A 25,400-nucleotide genomic window follows, 5' to 3' on the forward strand; every position below is an offset into this window, starting at 1 on the left:
AAGAGACACGACAGCTAACGATCGTTACTCGATTTTCGCGAGTTGTTGACTCTCGTTATTCAAATCTATACATCACAATTTTCATGTGTAACTTGCAACAACGCTCTAAATTATGGTTTTGGGAAGCATCATACCACAACCGATATTTGTATCCAAATTATAATCATTCAATTATACCCCGGTTCCCCAAGTCAGGTTTTGGTGTCCGTTTTCTTAGAGAGCGACCGCTGAGGCATAAATCACAAAAAAACAGAATACGCGCATGGCGTCACTTTTTCCTTATATCTTTCTTACATAATGAGGCAACTCTTGGGTTCTTTATTTAAATTAAGGTGTACATTTTTAATCACAACAACAACATGGATTTTAAGGCCATTTTCCCTGCTGGAGCGGGGGTTAGCCTTGCGGTCCCCATGACAATCTTCTCCATTTTGCCCTATTTTCTGCATCTCTCCTTGTTAACCCCCTTGCCCGCATTTCTTCTTCCACCATCTTTAGCCAAGTCTTTCTCGGTCTTCCCCGTCCTTGACTTCCTTCTACATTCATTTCCATCACTCTTCTCAACCAGTCACTTTCATCCTTCCTCAACCCATGACCAAACCATCTCAACCTGTTCCTCTTCACAGCATCAATCACAGGCTCTATTCCCATCATCTTTCGCAATTAATCATTTGTCTTCCTCTCTCTCAACGACACTCCGCACATCCACCGAACCATTCGCATTTCCACCCTTTCCAGCCTTCGTTGCTGCTCTACATTCATCACCCATGTCTCGCTCACATAAATCATAACACTTCTCACACATGCAGCATACACCTTTCCCTTCAGCTTCAACGACACTCCCCTCATCAGCACGCCACTCAGTTCCCGAAACTTCTTCCATGCACATCTCACTTGAGCAACCGTTGCCGAGTCTGATCCACCTTCTCCATTCAGAATGTCTCCGAGGTAGCAAAATGTTTTCACACCTTCCAGCTTCACGCCGTCTCCAAGATCCAACTCAACATTTCCTCCATCTGCAGCTCACTCTGTGCACACCTTACATTTGAATGTAGCTGCCACATTGGTTAATGACCCTCTCAGACCACTACATTTTTGATGAACCCACTCAGCGCACATTGTACATTGAATGGAGTTCACTCCGACACCGTTCCTGCACACAGCACATGGCCACTTCCCAGTTCTTTCCACCTCACCACATGCTTTACCACTTGCCATCATCTTCGTCTTTCCAATATTCACCTTCAGACCTTTTGTCTCCATGCATTCCTTCCACTTGTTCATCTTTTCCTTCAGTCCATCCATACTTTCCGCAATCAACACCAGATCATCTGCATACAACTCCCACAGTAAACCCTCCTTTACGTTCAGAGCCAGCACCTCCATCACAGCTACAAATAGTAGTGGACTTGGTACCGACCCCTGATGCACTCCCACCTTCACCTCCAACTCACCACTGTTCCCATCCTATGTCCTTACAGCTGTGCGTGCTCTTTTGTACATTGCCATCACTACTCTGATCAACCATTCCTCCACTTCTAACTTCCTCAATGCCCATGTCAATACTTCGCGTGGAACCCTATCGAATGCTTTCTCCAGATCAACAAACCCAAGAAACAACTTCTTCCTCTTCTCCATGTACTTCTCCTGCAACTGCCTTACAATAAAAAGCACGTCTGTCGTTCCTCTTCCTGGCATAAATCCAAACTGCATTTCGTCGATCTTCACCTTCTTCCTGATCCTCCTCTCCAACACCCTTTTCAATACCTTCATTCCATGCTTCAATAACTTTATCGCTCGTTACGAGCCACACTCCAGAGGGTCACCTTTCCCCTTGTATAGAGGGATGAGGGTACTCAGTTACCCAAACCACTGGAATGCAGCCTTCTTTCACCACCAGATTACAGATCTCTGTCATTCTCTTCACACCCCAACTTCCTGCTGCCTTCAACATATCTCCCACAACTCCCGTCGGCCCTCCCGCTTTTCTACTCTTCATTGCTTCTATCGCTTCCTCAACTTCCTTCTCAGTTATCTTCTCTGCCGGTCCTAAAACTGGGTTACTCTCTATGTTGCCATGCCATTCATTCTCTGTATTCAACAGCATTTCCATATATGTTTTCCATATTCCTTCAATTCCATCTGGGTCCACAACGATTTGTCCCACTTCATCCTTCAAGCAACTCACCCCCATCACAGCACACCTCTCTTTCGCCATCTGCTCTGCAATCCTGAATACAGCTCTCTGACCCTCTTCCGAATCCAAGAGTTCTCCGAACATTTTCCTACATGCCTCCTGCGCCTTTGCTACCTCTTTCTTTGCAGCCATCTTGGCTGCCTTATAACTTTCATGCTCTGCTTTTTCTGCTCCCGTACCCTTCGCCTTCTGCCACTCCTTTAACTTCTTCCTCTTCTCGTCAATCCTCTTTCCAACTTCATCATCCCACCACCACGTTTCCGAGTGCCTCGGTGGTCCTTTTGTCCATCCACATACCTCACCAACGGCTCCCAACAGACTATCTTTCATTGACATCCAACCACTTTCAAGCTCAACCACATCATCCTCTACCCTACTCAGCCTCTCTTTTAATGCCTCCCTTACTGTCACCTCTTTCAACCTCCACACCTTCATTCTCGGTTGGTACTTCACCCACCGAGCTCTCCTCGCACCTTTCACCCTTATGTCGCAGACAACCAAGTGGTGCTGTGAAACAGACTCCTCCCCCGGGATCAACTTTGTGTCCCGGAGGTGCCCCCTATCTCGCCTACGCACCACCAGGTAGTCAACGGTTGTCGTAGACCCACCTGACGTGTATGTAACAAGCTTATTATCCCCTTTCTGGAACTGAGTACTACAAATCAACAAATCAGCTCCATCAGCAAACTACAAAATACTTTCACCTTCTCCATTTCTCACACCATATGAGTAACACCCATGAACTCCCTCAAAACCGTCCATACTCCTTCCCACATGTCCATTTAGGTCTCCTCCTACCACAACTTCCTCATCTTTCATGTTTTGCATCAGCTTCTCTATCGCACACCAGAACTTGTCCTTCTCTTCATCTCTCCGACCAACCTTCGGAGCATATCCCGAGATGACGTTCACCAAGAGCTTTCCAATCATCATTTTCACCATCATCAACCTTTCACTCACTCTAGTCACAGAGTGACTGAAGTGAGTCTAGAGCTCAACACACTGTCTACACACTCCGAAGAAAACAGGACACCAACACAATTCACGCCATCCGGGCACCCTTGCCATACAAACTTGTATTTTTGTCCCTGCCTACCCTTCACCATTCTCATACCACTTCCCTTCCATCTCGTCTCTTGCACACAACATATGTCCACTCTTCTTCTGACCAATACTTACACCACTTCTCCTGATCTCCCTGTCATTGTCCCTACATTCCATGCCCCAAACCTCAGAAACCGATCTCCACTTCAGGCTGTAGCCTGCCCATATGTTGTTGTAATTGTCATGGTTCCCTTTTTTGAGGCAATGTTTTTATGGCCGGATGCCCTTCCTGACACCAACCCTCTTAGTCGCCTCTTACGCCAAGCAGGGATACGGTGTACCTATTCTAACCAGGGTACACACGGGGATTTTACATTTACACATTTTTAATCACTGGCAATTATATCTGTAGTGTCAAAAACTCAGCAGTATTGGAGACGCAGTAATATACAAAAAGTTAAGGACTGATTCGGAAGAAACTTGGTGGACAGGTTGGGTGTGTGACGAGGACAAATTGATTCAATTTTGGTGAAGATCTGAATCGGGATACGAGACTTAATTTTTAAATGAATATTCACCATTGAGTAATGGGGCCGAAGCAACACAGCAAGATATTTCAAAACGTTATGGATCAGTGATTTAACTTAAAGATTAAGCTCCCACACTTATGTAAGGAGTTTTAAGGTGCAATACACTTGTCAATCAACAAGGCAAACATGAACAAGGTGCTTCCCAAAGAAATGAGACAAAGTGGTGGAGAAGAACTGTTCAGAAGAGGGTTATAGGAAGATTTCAAAATCACTCAATATCTCTGACTATGGTGAAAACCATCATTAAGAAGTGGAATACATATCATACCACCCAGACTCTACCCAGATCAGGTCACCCATCCAAACTCAGCAGCCAGGCAGGCGAGCAGGAAAGCAGGAAAATGGTTCAGGATGTCAATGTAAATCCAACAAAAACTGAAAGATCTGCAAGGCTCCATGTGCAAGATGGGGGTCAGTGTTTACCAAACAATATCCCGATTCCCGTCACAAAGCTGGCCTCTATGGACAGGACAAGGGGGGAAATGAGAGTCCTGGAAGAGATGTCACTCCCTCCACTCCTCCACCTCTCATATTAATATATCGGTATACTAGCAGGGTTACCCAGCATTGCTCGGGGTGGGAGTGGACTGAGAATGGGGGCAGCAGCTGAGCTGGAGTGGCAGGACCAGACCGACAACCATTGAACTACACACCACACGATCCACAATCCTGAGGGGGCACAGTTAGCAGGGACCAAATTCCAGTGATAGACCCCTTCCAGAATACAAAGAGCCCTTCCTCCCGAATACAAACACCCTGGGGATAATGTACTGCATCACTCCACCAAGATCTGGACACAAGGACCCAAATCAATACACTTGTTGTCAAAGCATGTTTTAAGCTTTGGGGGGAAAAAAAGACAACATGATGAAGTCTCACACAAAAAAAATAAATAAAAATTTTTTAAAAAATCCTTTATAAGAAACCCTTTCAAAATACACATTAAAGCCAAGCTACAGAACTTTCACTCAAATCCCAGGGAAGAAGCGGTGCCCCATGACCACCACCCCATTCAAGAGGGAGGACACCACCTGGAGCCATGGGTCGAGGAGATCCAGCACACCCCCAATGAGCCTTCACAAAACAATACAAAAATGGCATCACACGACCTCTAAAGCATGGCCAAGTGGGGGGGGGGGGGGGGGAGAGAAGAGAGTGAGGGCACTGACTGCAGAAAATGTTCGAACAACGTCCTCCCCAGGGAATGCCAAAGGACACACCTCCCTTTCTCCAAGGCCCACAACCATTAATCGAGTCTTCACATCGGGTGAGCCAGAGGACGTACTCGTACTCATACCTCTGATTATGAAATTAAAACAATTCCGGGAGTGCACGAAGTTGGTAGTAAAGCTTTTTCTTCCTGAAAGTCATCATACTTAACTCAGAAACGTGATTAACGGCAAATTCACCAGCAGTTATTCAACAAAAAGGTAAAATGACGATTTGACATTTGTGATCGATTCCGATTTTGATGTAATTGCTTTACCATTATATTTGCTCTCATTTCAAATGTGTTAACGTTTCTTTTTCGCTTGAACAATGCCGGGTACTCCAGGTATAAACACTTCTATACTTTACTCGGTGTACAAATACAAGTACAACTTTGGCTGAGGGGTAACATAGGCTATGTGGCCGCGGACTCATTCGGGTGTGTGGGCGTCCGGCAGAGGGGCGTGAATTCTCCATGTAAATGTGTACCTTGTAGCGCCACCTGGTGATGGTGGCAGAGGGTATTACAATTTCCGTTTTTACCTGGGCAACACTGTTAAAGCACTCTTGGCACAAGTAAATTTTTCAACCTTCCCTTCCCCCCTCCCCCAAACGGAGGAGCCTGTCAAAGCCTCCCCCCCCCCCTTCCCCCACACCCCACTCCCTTCCTCAACCCTCCCTCTCCAGCCTCCCCTCACCCGGCCACGCCGGGTACTCCTGCTTGTTTAATATAAAATTAAGTTTCCTTACTCGTGTAAAGTGATGGTTTGGGTCACTTTCAACTGGCGGTAATTCCTGTGATTGCAGCCGAAATCACCGCAGAACACTGAGCACGATCGCCATGTTTGTAACTGAAACCAGTGAGATGAACATCCTTCCTGGGCTATGGTAATCCACGGTGGAGGTAATGACTCCACTCGCTTCCGAAATATGACCACAGCGAGGTTCCCTCCAGTTATAGATACACCTCAGTCGGTGTTCCAGTACCAAGCAGCTTGTAAAGTGCTCGCCATGTGGCTTAAGCACTTGGCTCCACTGAAGCGGTTACCAAGGACAGCTGGATTGGCAAGCTCATTGATAATGGGACACCTGGCTAATGTGTTTACCAGTTTGTTTACAGTGCAGTCCTGTCAGGTGAGATTAATTATTAGGAGGTTAATTACCGTTATTATAATCCCACAATAAATTAAAATAGTCGGACCCTACCATTCGAGGCTATTTGTGGATGATAAAATGCGACCAGATTCTCTATTCGTGGAAAAGTGTCCCGCAAAATCAGCGGGTTTTTTTTCCTATTCGCGGCCGTGTTCCGCAAAATCGCAGGGTTTTTTTCCTATTTGTGGCCGTGTTCTGCGAATTCGGGTTTTTCAGCGGCGCAAAAATATATATTTCACGAGCCGCTAGAATCACATATGGTAATTTCAAAACCTTCGTGTATTCTCGTCGACATTCAGTTTTTGCCTCACCGTTAGTGGATTTTTCGTGACTCGGGAACCTATCCCCCCTTTTTCCATTGAAACAATGCCCCGCTATTCACGGGTTTCGCTATTCGCAGATTTTCCAGGAACCCCACGGTAAAAGGAATCCCCCGCAAATAGCGGGGTCCGACGTTATATTCACAGGAGCTGTCCGGGGGAGGGGGGATCACACAAGTCTTGTTATTCCTGACAATTATTGTACCGTTATTTTATTGTACCATTTGAAGTGGACAGAGAAAAACGCCATAAGGTGGAATTACCGCTCAATCTGCTATATATGCACCTTCCCAAGGTGGGAACAGACGATAAAAACGGGAATTTGTCTGAATTTTTTTGCAGTCAAGTCTAAAGCAACGTAGGCAAAGTGAATATGAAAATGACATGGAGTCCTTCAAGTCGTGATATGATTTAGGATTCTGAAGCGTCATTCGTGATACCCTCGGACACGATCACCGGAAGAAGCGGCGATCCGACGCCGGGAAGCAAGCCACTGCACCACCGGAAGAAGCGGCTATTTTTCTCCCCCCACGGAAATGTTTACTAAGACAATTTACATCACGCGACCTTCAGAACTCCTGGCGAGGGAAGCAAATTAAGTCACTACAACCTTTGCCATACGACATGTAGTCCACTTGGCAAGTGTAGTTTGATTGCGGAATAACAATTAACGACTGAATACATGGACGATTTTGATAAGTGGCCAAATGGGACACCTCGGGCCAAATTTAAGTGGCCACAGTCTTTGGTGGCATTTGGCACCTGGGCCAGCGCTTATTTTTGAATCCTGATTATACATAATTTGTACCAAGTTTTGATTTAAATTCCTTCAGCTGTTCTGAAGTATCACATTTTTACCTGACATTTGATGCTGAAATCTAATCAGTTCGTCTTTGCATCATAATATATACTTGTACCAAGTTTGGTCAAAATCCTAACACTGGTTCACAAGTTAGCGCAGTAACAGAATTTTTACCTAACAGGACCTGACCTTAGACTTCTTGAGCCCAAAATCAAATTAATTAATCTTTCAAGCATGCTACATACTTTATCTAAGTTTGATTTAAATCCCTGAAGCAGTTCTCAAGTTATCGCATTAACAAAAACCCATCACTGACGAACGGACGGACGGACAACCTGAAAACATAATGCCTCCGGCGACTTAGGTGGCAGAGGCATAAAAACAAAACGATGCAAGCTAAAACATCAGGTTTGTGCCATTGTGGGGGAAGAGGATGAACGAGAGAGCCTTTGACCAAGATTCAGTGTTCTGCTGTAGCAAGTAGAACAGGATAGGATGAGTTTGTTACCCGGCATTCAAGCCTTCCATGTGCATTCCAGGCTGTCACATGTTGATTATGAACAATTGAACAAAACTTTTGTGAAGCTCGATTTGATGGAGTATGGGAATCGGACTAAGTTCAAGAGGGTCATAACAGATAGCAAAGAGTGTGAGAAATTTGTCAAATCAAGGCATTACCTGACCAAGTGGGTCAAACCAAAGACTGACAAGATGCTTAAAAGACCTGTGTGACCTATTAGAAAATCAACAATCAGCACATGCCCAGAAGGTGTCTGTCTGCATGAGAGGGCACCACAAACGTTTACGCTCAATAGATAATGGCATCACAACCCCTTTGTCCACAATATCTGCCACACATCATTTGGAAAGCTCTTGAGAACTGCTGCTGACAACTGCTTCCAGACCAAAAAAAATAAAAATAAAACTGGATGGAGCACACCATTGATTAGGGCACAAGGTCCAATGGAGGTAAATAAACACCAAAAACAGGGTCCGGCTGGGAGGTGTGACGATTTTCAGAAAACTCATACACAGTTATTTTTAGTCGAATTTCAATTTTTTTTTTTTTTAAAGACTACATATATAATGCCATGTAATACACTAACAAAGACATTTTAAAAATGTAATTCATGTTTGAAAAATGACATCTAAATGGCGGCCGTTCTTGTCCAAGCATTCTTGCAGACACGCAGAAAAGTTGTCCATAGACCTTTCAACCATGGCAAGTGGAATAGCTCGAATTTCTCTGGTGATGGCATCTGAAAGGGTATACCCCACATCTGAAAGGATATACAGGGATATACCCTGTATATCCCACATTTGAAGTTTCATCTTTGAATACTGCAAAATATCCAACACACAACAGCACATTTAATAATTGGAGTCATTTGATATTGTTGCTCCCAATACAGGACTTTCAAAATGACATAATCCGTCCCTGAATACTCAGTGCGCATGCGCAGAAACACCCGGAAACGGCAGGGTTTGGAGCACCATAAAGTACATAATGTGTGCAAGATGAGGATTGGTACCCAATATGCCTCATAAAGCTTCCAAAATATGCCAAAAATTCTTGGAAAACTATCTGAGAGAAAGGCCTGTACCTCGTTACAACAAAAGACGGAGAAATTTCTCAGCTCGCCGAACTGACAGCTGCCTGTACTGCAAACTCCGGACCAGATGGGCCAAAGTGCTACACAAACGGACGTGTGCTTTGGTATATCCTAACACATCTGGTGGTATATCCTAAAAAGGGAAGAAACATAAAATATACAAGGATTAACTAGTTATCATGTTTGTTATATAATAACAAAAAAAAATAATGAATAATACAACTATTTATCTCAACATTCAGTGGTGGTATTGTTGTTTCGACCACATTTAGTTGGTTTGGGAAGCAATTAGCCACCTCACTGTGGTTTGTTTTTAATGCTGGAAATAAAACAAGCAGGTGGTTAAAGTTATGACACGTCATTGCCTCTGCTGATAAAAAGTTTGTAAATAAGGGTTAATATTTCTCTTACCTCTGACACAACAGCTCATACAAGATGTTTAATTCATGCCCACTGCCAAGGCTTTGGTCTGTCGTCTCTCCATCTTCAGGACGAGTTAAAGGTCGAGTCAAGTCTTCAAAACACTCCATCTCATGACGTAAACTGATTCTACAAGTTCTGTAAGGAGTTCAGTCATAATCTTCCATTGCTCTTGATGTTCATCGACCTCAACCATCAACTGTTATTTGGAAACGATGAGTGGACGGACGTGTGCTACACAAACCCCCGATAGATCGCTGCCAGTGAATAGACTTTGGACCTTGTGGGAGCGCCTTTGGTGAACATAACAGGCTTGGTGAAATCGAAGTCTCCAATTGGAAAGACTGCTGTGCATCACGACCAAGTAATGGTTAACAAACAACTCGTCAGGAAAGGACAACTGTGAAACGTGAAACTTGAACGGCACTCAATAGAGTGCATACTTTCGCCAGGCTGAATAGTTTACGGTTTGTATACAACACTGAAATTGCTCAACATTGCTCAACACTGAAAGTACTTCCAGGACAGAAGTTGGTATTTCAAAAGAGTGGATCTGGGGTGAATTAGCGGGGGTAGAAAAGATCAAGGTTTTGGATGGGGGAAGATAAGAGATGGTGGAGAACAGCCGTTTTAAAGACCTGGAGGGAGGAGTGGGATTGAAGAGAGTGAGGGAGTTTGTTCCAGAGGCGGGAGAAAAGGGGTATTGAAAGAGTGAAGGTGAATAGAGAGTCTTGATTTTGGCAGTTTAACCATAAGAGTTGCTGGCAGATCTTGTGCGACCTGTAGGAATATTTGGGGGACAGAGCACAGAGAGCTGGGGGAGCAAGGCCGGAGAGAAGTTGGTGGAAGACAAAGACCACCAACCTGCCTGCGATTAGTGAGTGAAAGGCCCTCGGAGTTAGCTTCATCGCTGGAGATTCCAATGATTCTGAAAGCGTTGGTTTCAACAGCGTGAAGCCGAGCTAGGTGTGAGGCAGGAGCACCAGCCCAGAGGGGAGAGCAGTATTCCATTGGGCTGCGGCTGAAAGCCTTGTATGTGGTGAGGAGCTCAGGTGTGCCAAGGAAGGACTTCGCACGACAGAGGATGCCCAGTCGGCAACTGGCTTTGGAGGCCAGCTTGGAAATGTGGTTTTCCCAGGAAAGATCATGGCAGATAGTGAGACCCAAAAGCTTGAGTGACAGAACTTATTGGAGAATATTGTTGAGAAAGTAGATGGGAGGGTTGTCCAGTCGGTCTTTTTGGAGAGACATAGGAAGAGTGTGAGATTTGTCAGGATTGAAAGCCATGTTCCACATGTTTGATCAGTCTGTGATTTTGTCCAGGTCTGCAGAGAGTGAGGAGGCTGCAGACTGCCGATCTGAGGGATGAGGAATGGAGCGGCAGAGAGTGGAGTCATCAGCAAAGAGATAGAGAGATCATTAATAACCACCGTTTAGAGGCCATTTTTCCCCGCAAAGCGGGGGTTGGCCTTTTTCGGGAACCGTGGTTGTTGTTGTTTTTTGGTCCCCTTTTTGAAGCAATGTTTTACGGCCGGATGCCCTTCCTGACGCCAACCCTTTTTGCCGCCTTTAACGACAAACAGGGAATTACCAGTGAACTGGTACTCAATTAGCCGACCTCGGAAGGATGACAGGCTGAGTCAACCCCCCTGGCGTTAATTCAGCGATCGACCGAGATTCGAACCCAGGATCCTAGGATCCTAAGCCGGCACCCTAGCCGCTAGCCCAACACCAGGGATCTAGAGAGAGAGATCATTAATGAAGACCAGAAAAAGCACAGGGCCCAGAACACTGCCTTGGGGAACTCAAGCCTGAACAGGAAGGGGAGATGAGAGAATTCCATTCAGGGCCACAAGTTGACTGCGACCAGAGAGGGAGTCGACAAGCTATGTGCGGAAGCTTCAATGTATACCATAGGAGAGTTTAGTGAGCAGAGCAGGTGCCAGACCGTATCGAAGGCACGAGATATGTCAAAGGAGACGGCTCCGATTTCCTGTTTGGCATTGAGGGCCTCCATCCATTGTTGAAACAGCAGAAGCAGATTGTCCAGGGTGGAGTGACATGGTCTGAATCTAAATTGATGATCCGAGATCAAGCCATTGGAGAAGAGGAAGGATTAAACATCAGAAGCAATGATGGATTCCATGACCTTCCTGATGATTGCGAGCAGGCTGATTGGTCTGTAGTTGCAAGGATCTGTTTTTACACATTTTTTTGTGTAAAATGGTAATGATTGCTGTTTCCAGGCAGGCCGGTCTTTGCGATGACAATCAACAAAAACCAGGGTCAGAGCCTGAGGTGTTGTGGAGTCCTGCTTCCCACCACTGTTTTTACACACGGACAGCTGTATGTTGCAGCGAGTAGAGTAGGAGACCCACTCAATCTGCGCATCTTTGCCAACCAACCACAGTGAATTCCAGATAAGTAGAGGAACTGCACATGCTGCAGGACGACTAACCTACAATGTTGTTTATTGTGAGATCATATAAACTCAGGGGCAGATCCAGAGTGAAACATGGAGGTTTAATAGTTGCCAAGAAAATTTTGCTTTAACTATTTTAAATGGACAGGAAAAAAAAAAAAAAAAAAAACTAGGTGGACGAAAATACTTTAAATGCACCTTTTATCGTTGACCAATATATAGATTACAACAAACGAAGGCTATAGGTAAAAATGTAATTATCAGGGGTCTCCATCCCCCCACCCCCCCTTCCCTCTCCATCGATCCACCACTGAGATAAACGGTTTTTAAAAGTTTTTTCTACTACTTATCACTATTGTTCACCATCGCAAAGCATAAATGATGCCAATGGGAACAATATCCGATTCGCCTAGAACACCAATTAGAAACGTTTGTTTTAGTGAGATGTATAAAACAACACGTTTGTTTCCTGATTGCGGCTTTCATTCACCATCATTGACACTTTCATTTTGCAATTTATCATTTATTTTCCCTTCAACGTCTGATCTCTGGGAACAGAAAACAATTTCATAACACCATCTTTTGGCAACAAGTGTGCGGATGACTAAAATTAATACTGGGTTGTTAGCAGTAAACAAACTTCTGAGAGCATGCGAGGCAGCGCTTTGTGGCCTATACACTGCCCAAACAAAGGGAGGGTTTCCTACTGGTATCAATAATAATCAAAGCAAAAAGATGCTTAGTAGGACAAAATGTTAATAGACAGACAGACATATTAAGGACATTTCCATCAAAACAGAATTTAAAAGAACCACAAAGCTTATCATTGTGCACTCCTGATATTCCCGGTGTGTACCCCGGTTTAGAATAGGTACACCGTATCCCTGCGCATCGAAGAGGCGACTAAGGGTTGGCGCCAGGAAGGGCATCCGGCCATAAAAAAAACATTGCCTCAAACAGGGAACCATGATCGTCATGGGGCCCGCAAGGCTAACCCCTGCTCTCGTGGGGAAAAATGGCCTTAAAACGATCATTCACTCATGTGATATTCGCACAATGTGAATGAGAATCGAGACATCGAAGAACCTATATAGGCCTACTATCAATTACGATTTGGATGCTGTCTGCTGACATCACCTCCCAATGCTCTTAGTTGGAGGAGCCTGTTCAGTGTTCAGCGCTCCAACTGAATTGCAGAGTCCATGGCAGGACCATTTGGGCCACTGCAGAATCCTCATCAACATCTGTGACTGGGAGAGAAGTTTGTGTTCCTCTTCAAAGAAGATCTCAGTGGTACAATTTCAGCTTTCTTCAATTTCCAAGTCCTCCATTCCTCATTTTTCAGCTCCTGGTACTTGACCATTTTCTCTGAAGCATTTAGTCCAAAGTCATTGGGGACTGACACCTCAATCAACAATGTTGTCTCTTCCTTTTTGTGTTCGAGCACTATGTCCGGTCGTAATGCTCCACCTGCAATGTTCACAATTCATGAGATCATCTTGTCATGGTGAGCACCATGTGTTCATTTTCAAGGATCAGATTTGGTATGAGCTCCCATGATTGCACTGGAACCGGATGTTGAAATGTTTACATATGCCAGTGGATGACGCCACAGATGCTGTCATGTCTTGCTGTGTACAACTGTTTTGACAAGGTTTTTTTTTTTTTACATCCTGAAAGTAGGTGACTGGTACTTTGTTTCTACCCCTTAAGAACCCGCATTTGTCCGATTGGCTCAATCCCACCATTTTCTTAAAGCCATTAGTGTGGTGTGGGAATTTATGAGGACTCGTTCCACATCCCAATAAATTTGACCTCTTCTTGGCCATTCAATGAGCCTTCCTTGTCAATCCCCGTTCTGTCAAGCTCTTTTTTTGAATATTTCTGCTCCTTTGTCATTCTCCCATTTGTCAGAGTTTATCTGCTGCATTTTCTAATTTTTTTTTTGAATACAAAGTCAAGGGTCGTGGAAGAGCTAGAACACAAAACAGATCAGGACGCAACATAAAAGGAACAGCAAAAAGGGGGATTTGGGGAACGACACCAACAGCAGAGCAGAGGGACAAGATAGATGGAGACAGACAAATAAGGGATGTGCGGGTAGGGAAGGATGCAGGGGGTGGACAAGATGGATGCAGAACACAGCAATCTATGGAAGGAAAAACTGGGAGACGTTTGCTTTGGGGCGTGGGTGGTTTCATGGGGGTAGAAAAGATCATAGCTTTCGATGGGAGATGGTGATGAACAGCTGTCTTCATGACCTGGAAGGAAAAATGAGATAGAATACAATGTGGAAGTGGAACACAGGCAAGTGTTCACAGGGGGAGGGGGGGGGGGGAGGGAAGTGTAACAGGACTTTAGGTGAGCAGTAATTCTGGATTTTGGTAGTTTCACCAGAAGGGGGTTGCTGTTGGACAATGTCAGCTATGCAGAACCACTGGGTGGGGAGGTGGAGCACAGAAAGAGCAGAGTGCGCAAGGCCAGAAAGGAAGCTGGAGAAGACAGAGAACACTGACCTGTCTGCGATGGCAAAGTGATAGTGCTAGACTCAGCATCAGCACAGGAGATTCCAAAAATCTCAAAGGCCATGGTTTCCACGGAGTCAAACCAAACAAGATGTGAGGCAGGGGAGCCAGCCGGGAGGGCGGATAAGATAAGTTGTAGGTGGATAAGAGTTCAGGTGTGTCAAGGACTTTGTGCGATGGAGGATGCCCAGTTAGAGACTGGCTTTGGAAGCCAAAAAATATATACTTTAGACCATTAGAGAAGAGGAAGCAAGAGGCAACAAATTACCTTTTCTACAGACATATTTTGTCTTTCATACCATTCCTGGTCCAGGTCAAAACAAAATAATTGTGATGGGGTTGCGTTCTCATTCAACACACAAACTACACTGTGGAGATAATTTGGGTACGCTCAAATTACATGGGTTAACTTGCGAATATACATATACAAATACAATGCTTATATTAAATATATACTCCAAATAGCTGCTATATGTGTATTGTTTGCTATAATACTGTTGCGAATATGGAATTTGACCTCCATATCCGCTTGTAAATATTCCCCTATCTTCTCCGATACTCCCCAACTCTCCCCTTACCCCATTCCCTAGTCCCATTGTCTGTAAACAACACCCATTAGAGCCGATCTTCCCCTTCATTCCCCCATTAAATGTCGTGCCCAGGTCCCCCGCACCACACGTAGACAATTATAGGACATCTTGCTAGTTATTCTTAATCTATGTCAGTTAAGGACTTGTTTCCATTAATTATGACTCTTCGTTGCACCAGAATGTGATGATATGGCACCAGTAGGAGTTTAGGACCTTCCCATACCTCCCCGCATCTCTTCCCATCATCTCAAGCTCCAACAACAACCACAACAACAGCGGCTTTGCGTCCTCACTCCGGCTCGGTTGGCCGCCATTGAACATGTGCTCGACGGGGTTACCCAGAAGGGGGCTCCCTGTCGGCCCCTCGTCAAGGGCGGAGCCGGTAACCCCCGCACCCAATGAGAAGCCATGGGCCGATGCCATATGGGGCGGAGCTAACGAGCGAGGGCGTGACTCCCCGCCGGATATACGCGGCCCCGCGCCGGACGTGACGAGAGATGCGCCCCGAGCTTGGAAAGACAAGACGCCACCCTCCCGAGCGCTGAGCGACCTCCCCGGCATCTCCACCAAAGTCGCGACCCACGAGCGCTGAGCGACCACACCAGCATCTCTGGACACCACCGTACGTGATCCTGCCCTGAGCACAGGTGCACCTGGAGCGATCGCTACCCGCTTTCCTGGCCATCAAACCCCGTGTGAGTCAGCGTTGTCCCGTTTATCTGTGGTCTGTCTAGGGTTAATATAAGGTTGTGTCTAAGTGCCCACCTTCCTATGTTTCCCTCTTGTCCCTGTAATCTAACCTTTTCCGCCTTAATATAACCTCCTCCGGAGGTCTTGAGAACTGAACCCCTGGTGTCGTATTGTGTGATTATAATCCAGCCGGGTGTCTTCTTTTCCTTATTGAGCCAGCGTAGCGCGATTAGTTAACATTCGGGCACAATCGGGTAACTTGTACGGATACGGCGGCCATCCCGCTCGGCCCACCATACCATCAAAGTCGTATCTGTAACAATTGGTGTCGAGGAGTGAGATTCGGACCCGGGACTAAATTAGTTAGGCCCAAATTTTGGGAGGGAAAATCGATCCGGAGCGCGTACTGCGCTCGACAAAATCGATCCGGAGCGCGTACGGCGCTCGACAAAATCGATCCGGAGCGCGGGTACTGCGCTCGACGAAAGTATAACGGCGAAATTTCGAATTTGTTTTACGAAACTCGAATTTTGAAAGTCGCGCTATGGCGGATCAAGACGGCTGGGGTCCGGTAGGGGAGAGTGAAGCAGGGTCGGTCCAGGACCAAATTGAGACACGTGAGGAGAGCGAAACAGCGGGGGTAGCAGACGCGCGAAATGGCGCCTCGCTGGTCACCGCGCCGGCGACCGTGACAGCGCCCCTGGTGGATCCGAACCTTTTCCTCCTGCAAATGGGGGCCCTTATGGACAGGCTAGAAGCCAAAATGGGACAAATGGGGAACCGGATGGATGCTCAGGGTGAGCAATTGGGGGTAATGAGGGACGAAGCGAGGGCTCGGAGTGAGCAATTGGGGGTAATGAGGGACGAAGCGAGGGGTACCAGTGAGGGGTTAGACAATAATTTTAAGGGATTAGACAATAATTTTAAGGGATTAGACATGAAATTTGGGAAATTAGACGATAGATTAGGGGAAATACAGGAGGGGTTAACGGGGGTAGAAAACAGAATGGCCGCTCAAGAGAATCAAATGGAAGGGATGCAAAAAGGGTTAGAGGGGTTAGAAAACACCATGGAAGGCAAATTGAGGGACATGAGGGACCAAGCGGAAAGGGAAGTTAACCAAATGGGGCAGCAGATAGAGGGGGTCAGAATGGGGGTAGAAACCAAACTGGATGCTCACAGGGAGGAAATGGAGCAGATGAGGGTGGCATCTGGGCAGGAGATGCAAGTGATGGGAGAGGAGATCAGAAGAGGAGTGAGTGAGGAGGTCGGAGGAGTGCGCGAGGAGGTGAGGCACTGTAAGGAGCGCATGGAGAAAGAGGTGAGAAAGGGGACTGTAAAATTGCAAGGTGGTATAGAGGAGTTGACGCTGGGAGTAGAACAACTGACAGTGGGACAAAAGGAGTTGGGGGACCAGGTAAAGAAGAACACAGCGGTAATAGAGGGTTTAAAATCGACACAGAAGGAGATGAAAAAGGACGTAGGGGTAATTAAAAAAGAGTGTCAGACGGTACATGAGGACCTGACGAGGAAAATGGACAAGGTGGTAGAGGTAATGGAGGTTAAAGAGCGGGAGGTGCGGGAGCACATAGAAAAAAATAAAGTGGAGTTAGAGGAAGAACTTAAAGGGGCGCACGAAGAGATGAAGGAGATGAAGCAAAAATTAGAAGAAGTGGAAGAAGGGGTGAGCGAAATTAAAAAGCGACGGAGAGAGGATAAGAAAGAGATAAAAGAGGAGGTAAAAGAATTGGTCCAGAGTCTGTGTTCGGATCGTGATGATGTGCTCATTAACCGGATGAGGGATTCGCAGGTGATGGAGGAGAAGCGAAGAGAAAGAGGACCCGGTGTAAGTGGTGACCAATATGGTCGTGCGTATGATGCGCCAGGTGATTTAATAAGCTTGGGGGTCGAGATAGACCCGGGTGTTCGTGAAAGGCCGTTGGTGAGGTGTGTGACAGGTCTGGTGTGCGAAAGAGGAGGTGTGCGAGAAAGTCCGACTCTGGGGTGTGTGAGGAAAAAGTGTGTGCCCAGGAGTGAGGGTGTTGGCGAGAATGAGTCGGTCGTAGCGCGTGTGCGAGGGAGCACATGGAAGCGTGGTGTGGTGAGTGTTACAGAGGGTGTAACGGGAGAGTGTGCGCGAGAAAGGTGTGTGACGGACAGGTGCATGAGGAAAGAGTGCGCTGTCAGAAGTAAGGAAGAGTGTCCACCTGTGGTGAGTGTTACAGGGGGTGTAACGGGAGAGTGTGCGCGAGAAAGGTGTGTGACGGACAGGTGCATGGGGAAAGAGTGTGCTGTCAAGAGTAAGGGTGAGTGCGTTGTCACGAGTGGAGGTGAAAGTAGTGAGAGTGACATGGAGCGTGAGTTAGTTGTGACAGGTGAGCGAGGATGTACACCTGGGATGGAAGGATGCACACCTGGAATGGTAGAGCGTGAGTGGGAATGCACGCTGGAGTTGGTGGTGAGGCACGTGGTTGGGTGTGTGAATGAGGGCACACCTGTGATTGTCACAGAGGAGGTGACCGAGGAGGGGGCGCGAAGAGGTGTTTTGGTGAGGTGTGCTACCAACGAATGTGTGCCAAAGTGTTCGGTGGTCAGGTGTGTGACCAAGGCTGTGAGTGGAATGGGTGTGCCTGGGTGTGTAAGGAAAGGTACGAGGAGCATGGGCACGGCTGGATGTGTGAGCAAGGAACGGGCTGCGGGATGTAAGCATGCAGGTGAAGCATCGACGTTAGACGGGATAGAGTTTAGAACGACTTATAGCCGAATCGGGCCCTCGGTGCGTGCTGGGCCTCGCTTTGAACGGCCGCGTCCGTGCTCCACTAGGCGGAGCTGGCAGCCCGATAGAAAGGGTCGTCATGGCGACCACTTTTTGGTGAGACGTGCCGGCAGGTCTAGATCGGGGCATTGGATGGTTCCACGCCGAGGTGGTGTGTGGGATCTCGGGCCGGGTAAACCTCCTTCCCTGCACCGAGTGCCGGATGTATCCAGCCGCTGGCACAAAACAACCAGCATCCATTGCTTGGCTTTACGAAGCCGGGCTTTGGACAGGGATTGGCGCACCAAGAGGTATTAGTGAGTCGACTGGGTGATGAGGTTAGTGTTTTGGACCCAAAATTAGAGAAAAACAAAATTTGATGATTGGCAAGGGATTGGCAGATGATGGGCAGTGATTGGCAAATTTTTAATTTGTTGAAATTTGATGGGCAAAATTGGTAGTGAGAGACCCCCGATGTGGTGGGATGGCAAATCCACCATCCCTCACAGGGGGGGCAAAGGAGCACTAGATTATGGGGTGTATGGCAGTGAAAACTAGCCCGGGTGGGTTAGGATATGGTGTGTAGGGATCTAGCGAGGATTGACATTAGGTGACGTTAAGTTTAGTTAGTGACTGATACCTGTAGTAGGGACGCAGGTAGATTAGTGTGGATGATAATGACGAGGGAGCGCAATAGTTAAAGGGACGACTGGGAAGCGCAAGTTTCAGAAGGGAGTAGTTAGCTGAGATGATGCCGTGTGTGTGAGAATTGAACAGGTGTGATTGCACAGGTGTGCAACTGGACAGGTGTGTGGAGCCGTGTATGAGTAGTGAGTGTGTGGATCAGCGCGAATGCGCTTGGGGAGAGAAGGGTGCAGGTGGCACCAGGTGTGAGAGCACAGGTGTGCAGGTACAGGTGTGTGGAGAGAGTTGGAGTGAGTGGTACGGAGTGGTGTGCATGGTGCGAAGGTGTGGATGGGGGAAGAGTGGACCCCTTTCACGAGTACCCGGGGCGGGTAGTGTAAGTGTTAGGTAGAGGGTACAGGTAAATTGTGGTTGGATATTGGCATTTGTGGTGCGGTTGCAGAATGGTGTTGTGGATGGGTGCATTAGTGTTGTGGAAATGGCTGGGCGTGTAGCCTGTTAGTGTGTGTAGTTGGTTGGGCACTCCACCACTGTGAGGATGTCGGCCAGGTGAGGCCGCAGGTGGGCTCTGGGAGCCGGTAGAGTTGTGGATGGGGCCCGAGGATCCGGAGGATGGACCCGGGTAGCCCAGTGCCAGAGAGGGCACCGAGTGGGGAGAGTGCCAGAGGGCCTTCCCCAGGTAGTTAGGTTAGGGCAAGGAGCAGGTAAGCTCGGAGGCAACTGCAGTGGTGGAGGTGTGCAGGTGGGTAGACCCACTGGGAGAGGTACACGTCGCAGCCCAGAAATTGTACGAGGGCACCGGGAGATGAATCGGGGGAGTGAGACCCCAAATTGAAGAGCACCACAGTTTGGCCAATGGGAATTGGTTTTTTAGAACCCATAGTGTAAGAGGGCCAATGGTTTGGCCGGAGAAAGCCCCCGGGTAGTGTAAAGTTGTTAAAGTCATTTAGGAGATAGTTAGGATTGATGAACCTGTCGCACCATACGCAGCCACTTGCCTGTGGTGATGATGATGACTCCACACCTGTGTTTTCTTTGTTTGTTGCAGGAAATGAGATTGCTGTGAGGATTTGTGAGACGCATCACGACGTGGATGAGACATTGGGGTGATTCCATCTCTCCCTCCCTAGGAGGGACTGATGATGAATTGGTGATGGCAAATTTTGATGTTCAGTTGGAGATGGCAAATTTTGATGAGAGTTGAAAATGGCAAATTTGATTGGTTAGGAGGGAGAGAAGACGAATTTGGTATATGGGAGGAACGGGGAAGACAGTAGGGATGTTTGTGGATTAGTAAAGTAGATGTTTATGGGTAGTGTTGTGTTTTGTTGATACAGTAAGGGGTAAGGGAGGGGCCATGTAGGTTACCTGGTGGGGGGGGCGTACGGTAGGAACGTACCTGTCTCACCTGGTTCCCATGTGCCCCCAGTGTGCATCACCTTGCATTGCGTGCACTTTTGCGCCCTTACCACCTTGCTCACTTGTCTTGTTTTTGTCTCCCACCTCCGAGGATCTGGCTTTGGGGTAGAGAGAGAGGAGAGAGAGGTGCTGGCGACGCAGTTGTGGGCCTGCACTTTCGCTGCTTGCTGCCGGGATCGATACACCATATGGACCGCAATGTTTGTGGCCACCCACGATGGACCGCAGTTCGTTTGCGGCCAAGCACCACCCGGGGATGGACCTATGGGTCAACGTGGCACCTATGCCATACAGGTGAACCACTTTTAAGTAACACCAAGTGCACCACAAGAAGAGCAAGAGACACCTGCAGGGTTAGGGGTTGTTGAAGTTATTTTTATTCCAATGAACAATGGTGACTGCACCGATTGGTGGTGGGGTGGTGCTTTTGATGCGCGGGAAGGGTGCTCTGCACGTTATTAAAGGCCGTCGGCCACAGAGCACTCGTGGGTTGGTGTATCGATGTTGGCAAGCGCGCTCTCTCTATGCATAACATCTGCATGTGTTCCTCCAAAGACAGGTCCTGGATCGTAGTGTAAATAGCAGCGTAGTCTTGTAAATAATGCCCCCTACCGGCTGTATGTGTAGTTTGCGGATTCTTTCCGGATTCGGTTATCCTGTGGGTGTGTTTCTGAGAGGAGAAGGGTGCAACGTCGCAGGGGGACATATTTACTCATTTGTGAATATCTGTAAAACTGTCGCACTCAGGGTAGAGTTAATAGTAGAGGGAACTACATTGCGTGCCACACTAAAGTAGGTAAAAATTTATCGGGTCGGGACGCCCCGAGGGTAGAGAAGGGTGCAATGTTGCGAATATGGAATTTGACCTCCATATCCGCTTGTAAATATTCCCCTATCTTCTCCGATACTCCCCAACTCTCCCCTTACCCCATTCCCTAGTCCCATTGTCTGTAAACAACACCCATTAGAGCCGATCTTCCCCTTCATTCCCCCATTAAATGTCGTGCCCAGGTCCCCCGCACCACACGTAGACAATTATAGGACATCTTGCTAGTTATTCTTAATCTATGTCAGTTAAGGACTTGTTTCCATTAATTATGACTCTTCGTTGCACCAGAATGTGATGATATGGCACCAGTAGGAGTTTAGGACCTTCCCATACCTCCCCGCATCTCTTCCCATCATCTCAAGCTCCAACAACAACCACAACAACAGCGGCTTTGCGTCCTCACTCCGGCTCGGTTGGCCGCCATTGAACATGTGCTCGACGGGGTTACCCAGAAGGGGGCTCCCTGTCGGCCCCTCGTCAAGGGCGGAGCCGGTAACCCCCGCACCCAATGAGAAGCCATGGGCCGATGCCATATGGGGCGGAGCTAACGAGCGAGGGCGTGACTCCCCGCCGGATATACGCGGCCCCGCGCCGGACGTGACGAGAGATGCGCCCCGAGCTTGGAAAGACAAGACGCCACCCTCCCGAGCGCTGAGCGACCTCCCCGGCATCTCCACCAAAGTCGCGACCCACGAGCGCTGAGCGACCACACCAGCATCTCTGGACACCACCGTACGTGATCCTGCCCTGAGCACAGGTGCACCTGGAGCGATCGCTACCCGCTTTCCTGGCCATCAAACCCCGTGTGAGTCAGCGTTGTCCCGTTTATCTGTGGTCTGTCTAGGGTTAATATAAGGTTGTGTCTAAGTGCCCACCTTCCTATGTTTCCCTCTTGTCCCTGTAATCTAACCTTTTCCGCCTTAATATAACCTCCTCCGGAGGTCTTGAGAACTGAACCCCTGGTGTCGTATTGTGTGATTATAATCCAGCCGGGTGTCTTCTTTTCCTTATTGAGCCAGCGTAGCGCGATTAGTTAACATTCGGGCACAATCGGGTAACTTGTACGGATACGGCGGCCATCCCGCTCGGCCCACCATACCATCAAAGTCGTATCTGTAACAATACGATTATATATTAATGAATGCTCAACAATGGATGGATTTAATCAAAAATTATTATTCGTTCCATTTGTACTTGTGATGCTACATGACGAAATGCAGGTATTTTACTCTCTTGCCTTAAAACTCTACCTCCGAGTTATCTTGTTTGGTCACTGTAGTGAAACGTAGGCATTTAAGTTATAGCCCAGGTGTAGTAACACCTTCTGCCCACTAAAGTGCTCTTATAAATATCCGCTCGCTGTCTGCGAGAGGCAGACCTGTGACCATTTCGTGCTTACTTAGGAAGGTGAGAAATCATATTGGCATGAGGCTTGCTTATTTGTATCCTATATGATGTACACTTCCGATGCCTATTAGTGTACTGAAATGATGGTTGCCATGTATTCTTTCTAGATGCTGTTCGAGATTGATTCAGATTAAACTCGGAACGAGAGAGGTTGTGAGACTGATTTTTACAACAGTCACCTCGAGGAATGCATGCACCCTGTGTTTCACCCCTCCCTTTGCCCCAATGCTTTGCCTTTGCCCCTGTATCACCAACTTGGCTGTAAAAATTTGCTCCACCAAACGTTCTCAGATACTTAATCACTGGGTCCATTATGCTACAGGCCAAAATGCAGGTTCAGACTGTGCTTTGACATTCCATCTTGGCTTGTGTTTGTTCTCTGCTATCAACTCTGGCTTACCCATCTCTCCTGCACTCCTTCCACAGGGAGCGGGCAGGCAATCTCCCTGGCTGTCCAAGCTTTTTCACAAAGTTATCTTAAGAATGTTCAACTCTGTTGAACTCTTTATCTAACTGGGGCCCTGAGCAAGGTCCACAGCTGTTTGTCATCAATGACCCCCACCTACATCCACTTGTGCATATAAAGGCAAGGACCAAGGCAGAAGTTTCATGCTTTTCAGTGTTACAGCTTCTCCATGCATGCATGATTTAAGGCATCAACTCTGTATTAATAAATTTATTATTCAAACTGTATAGTGAATTCTTCCACAACACCCATACTCTTAATATATGTGCATGTTCAGCTAATAAAAGTTAGCAGTCTCCAAAGAATAAACTTTTACAGGTGATTAAGGATGTGGTTACGTTTCATTGAAATTGTGTATGTAGTTTCAGAGAAGACAACAAATACCTACATTTGGGGGAGGAGGTGGGGAGGAGGGAGGGAGAGGGGAGGAACATGCCCTCCCCTCCACCCGAAAACCGCCTTTGACCCCGATTTTTTTAAATGTCGGCAACAAACGTTGGTAACGTGACGTTGTGATCGTAACGTTGTGATCAAATATCATCGAAATTGTATGTACAGTTTCTTAGAAAAAAGCAAATAGCTATTTGGGGGGGGAGGGCTGGGCACACCGCCACAACTTCCCCCCCCCCCCCCCCCCCCACCTGCACCTTCCCTGAGAGCCTGATTTTTTTTTTAGCTCACCTGGAACAAAGTTCAGGGGAGCTTATGCGATGGCGCGTCAGTCCGTCAGTCCGTCAGTCCGTCAGTCCGTCAGTCAGTCCGTCAGTCCGTCAGTCAGTCCGTCAGTCCGTCAGTCAGTCCGCCAGTCAGTCCGTCAGTCCGTCAGTCCGTCAGTCCGTCCGTCAGTCCGTCCGTCAGTCAGTCCGTCCGTCAGTCCGTCCGTCAGTCAGTCCGTCAGTCAGTCCGTCAGTCAGTCCGTCAGTCCGTCAGTCCGTCAGTCAGTCAGTCCGTCAGTCAGTCCGTCCGTCAGTCCGTCAGTCCGTCCGTCAGTCCGTCCGTCAGTCAGTCCGTCCGTCAGTCCGTCCGTCAGTCCGTCCGTCAGTCAGTCCGTCAGTCAGTCCGTCAGTCCATCAGTCGGTCAGTCCATCAGTCGGTCAGTCCGTCAGTCCGTCAGTCCATCAGTCGGTCAGTCCGTCAGTCCGTCAGTCCGTCAGTCCGTCAGTCCGTCAGTCCGTCAGTCCGTCAGTCAGTCCGTCAGTCCGTCAGTCCGTCCGTCAGTCCATCCCGAAACACTTGCAACTTCTTCTCCAAAACCACTGATGGGATTGTGACCAAATTTTATTTATGTTGTCACCAAAGTTTGTTCATGGCATTAAAATAATCTGGGTTTAAGGGGGTCTACCAGGAGTCAAAGTGGATCCACGTTTGACTCCCCAAAATAGGAATTTGCTTTTTCCTCTGAAACTATACACTATTTCGAAGAAACTTGACCACAACCATCACCACCCGTGATGTACCGAAGTTTGTTCATGGCACGAAGAAAATGAAGTCTATGGAGGTCTATGGGGGGTCAAAGTGTGACCATGTTTGACCCCCCCCCCCAAAAATAGGTATTTGCCTTCTTCTCTGAAACTACACAAACAATTTCGATGAAACTTGACCACAACATTCACCACCCATGATGTACCAGAAGTTTGTTCACGGCATTTTAAAAAAAAACATTTTCGGGCCCCGAAGAGGTTTACGGGGGGGGGGGGGTTGCCCCCCAAAATAGGATCCGGTGAAACAAACAATTCCGATGAAACTTGACCACAACCTTCATCACCTGTGATGTACCAAAGTTTATTCATGGTATTAAAAAAAAGAAGAGTCCTGATGGGGTCGACTGGGGGTGTTGCACCCCAAAATGGGTATTTTTTTTTTTGTTTGTTTAAAGTCTTATGATTATGTTAGTATGATTCTACAATCTACATGCTACCCTGTCTTCCAGCAACCTTTGAAATTGGTTTAAAATACCTTTAGTCAGTGTAGTATACAGTTCATTCTACCAGGTGAGCGCCAGCTGTGTATGTAGTTTCAGAGAAAAGAGCAAATACCTACATTGGGGGGGCTATGTTTTTTTTTAATGACGTGAACGAACTTTGTTAAATCATGGGTGTTGATGGTTGTGGTCAATTGTCATTGAAATTGCTTGAGTAGTTTCAGAGAAAAAAAATCAAATACCTATTTTGGGGAGGGTCAAACCTGGACCCGCTTTGACCCACCCACCCCCCCCCCCCCCCCATCGATCCCTCTAGACTTAGATTTTCTTAGTGCCGTGAATAAACCGGTACATCACGGGTGGTGAAGGTTGTGGTCAAGT

General features: G+C 47.3%; 1 protein-coding gene across 14 annotated transcripts in view; it reads right to left on the bottom strand.

Moving 5' to 3' along the window:
* LOC137421786 (uncharacterized) overlaps positions 1–25,400 on the bottom strand; it is a 99,765-nt gene that overhangs the window by 65,918 nt on the left and 8,447 nt on the right. For 4 of the 14 annotated variants that reach the window (XM_068108209.2, XM_078768375.1, XM_078768410.1 and 1 more), the window contains one exon: positions 8,922–9,063. The exons of 9 other annotated variants lie outside the window; for them this stretch is intronic. The gene's annotated coding sequence lies outside the window, so the exon portion shown is untranslated. Of the gene's footprint in view, positions 1–8,921; positions 9,064–25,400 lie in introns of those variants that run through there. One more of the 14 variants, XM_078768244.1, reaches the window with a different exon arrangement.

This window comes from Myxine glutinosa, chromosome 1 (genome assembly GCF_964187855.1).
Source record: "Myxine glutinosa chromosome 1, kmMyxGlut1.1, whole genome shotgun sequence".
Classification (NCBI taxonomy): domain Eukaryota; kingdom Metazoa; phylum Chordata; class Myxini; order Myxiniformes; family Myxinidae; genus Myxine; species Myxine glutinosa.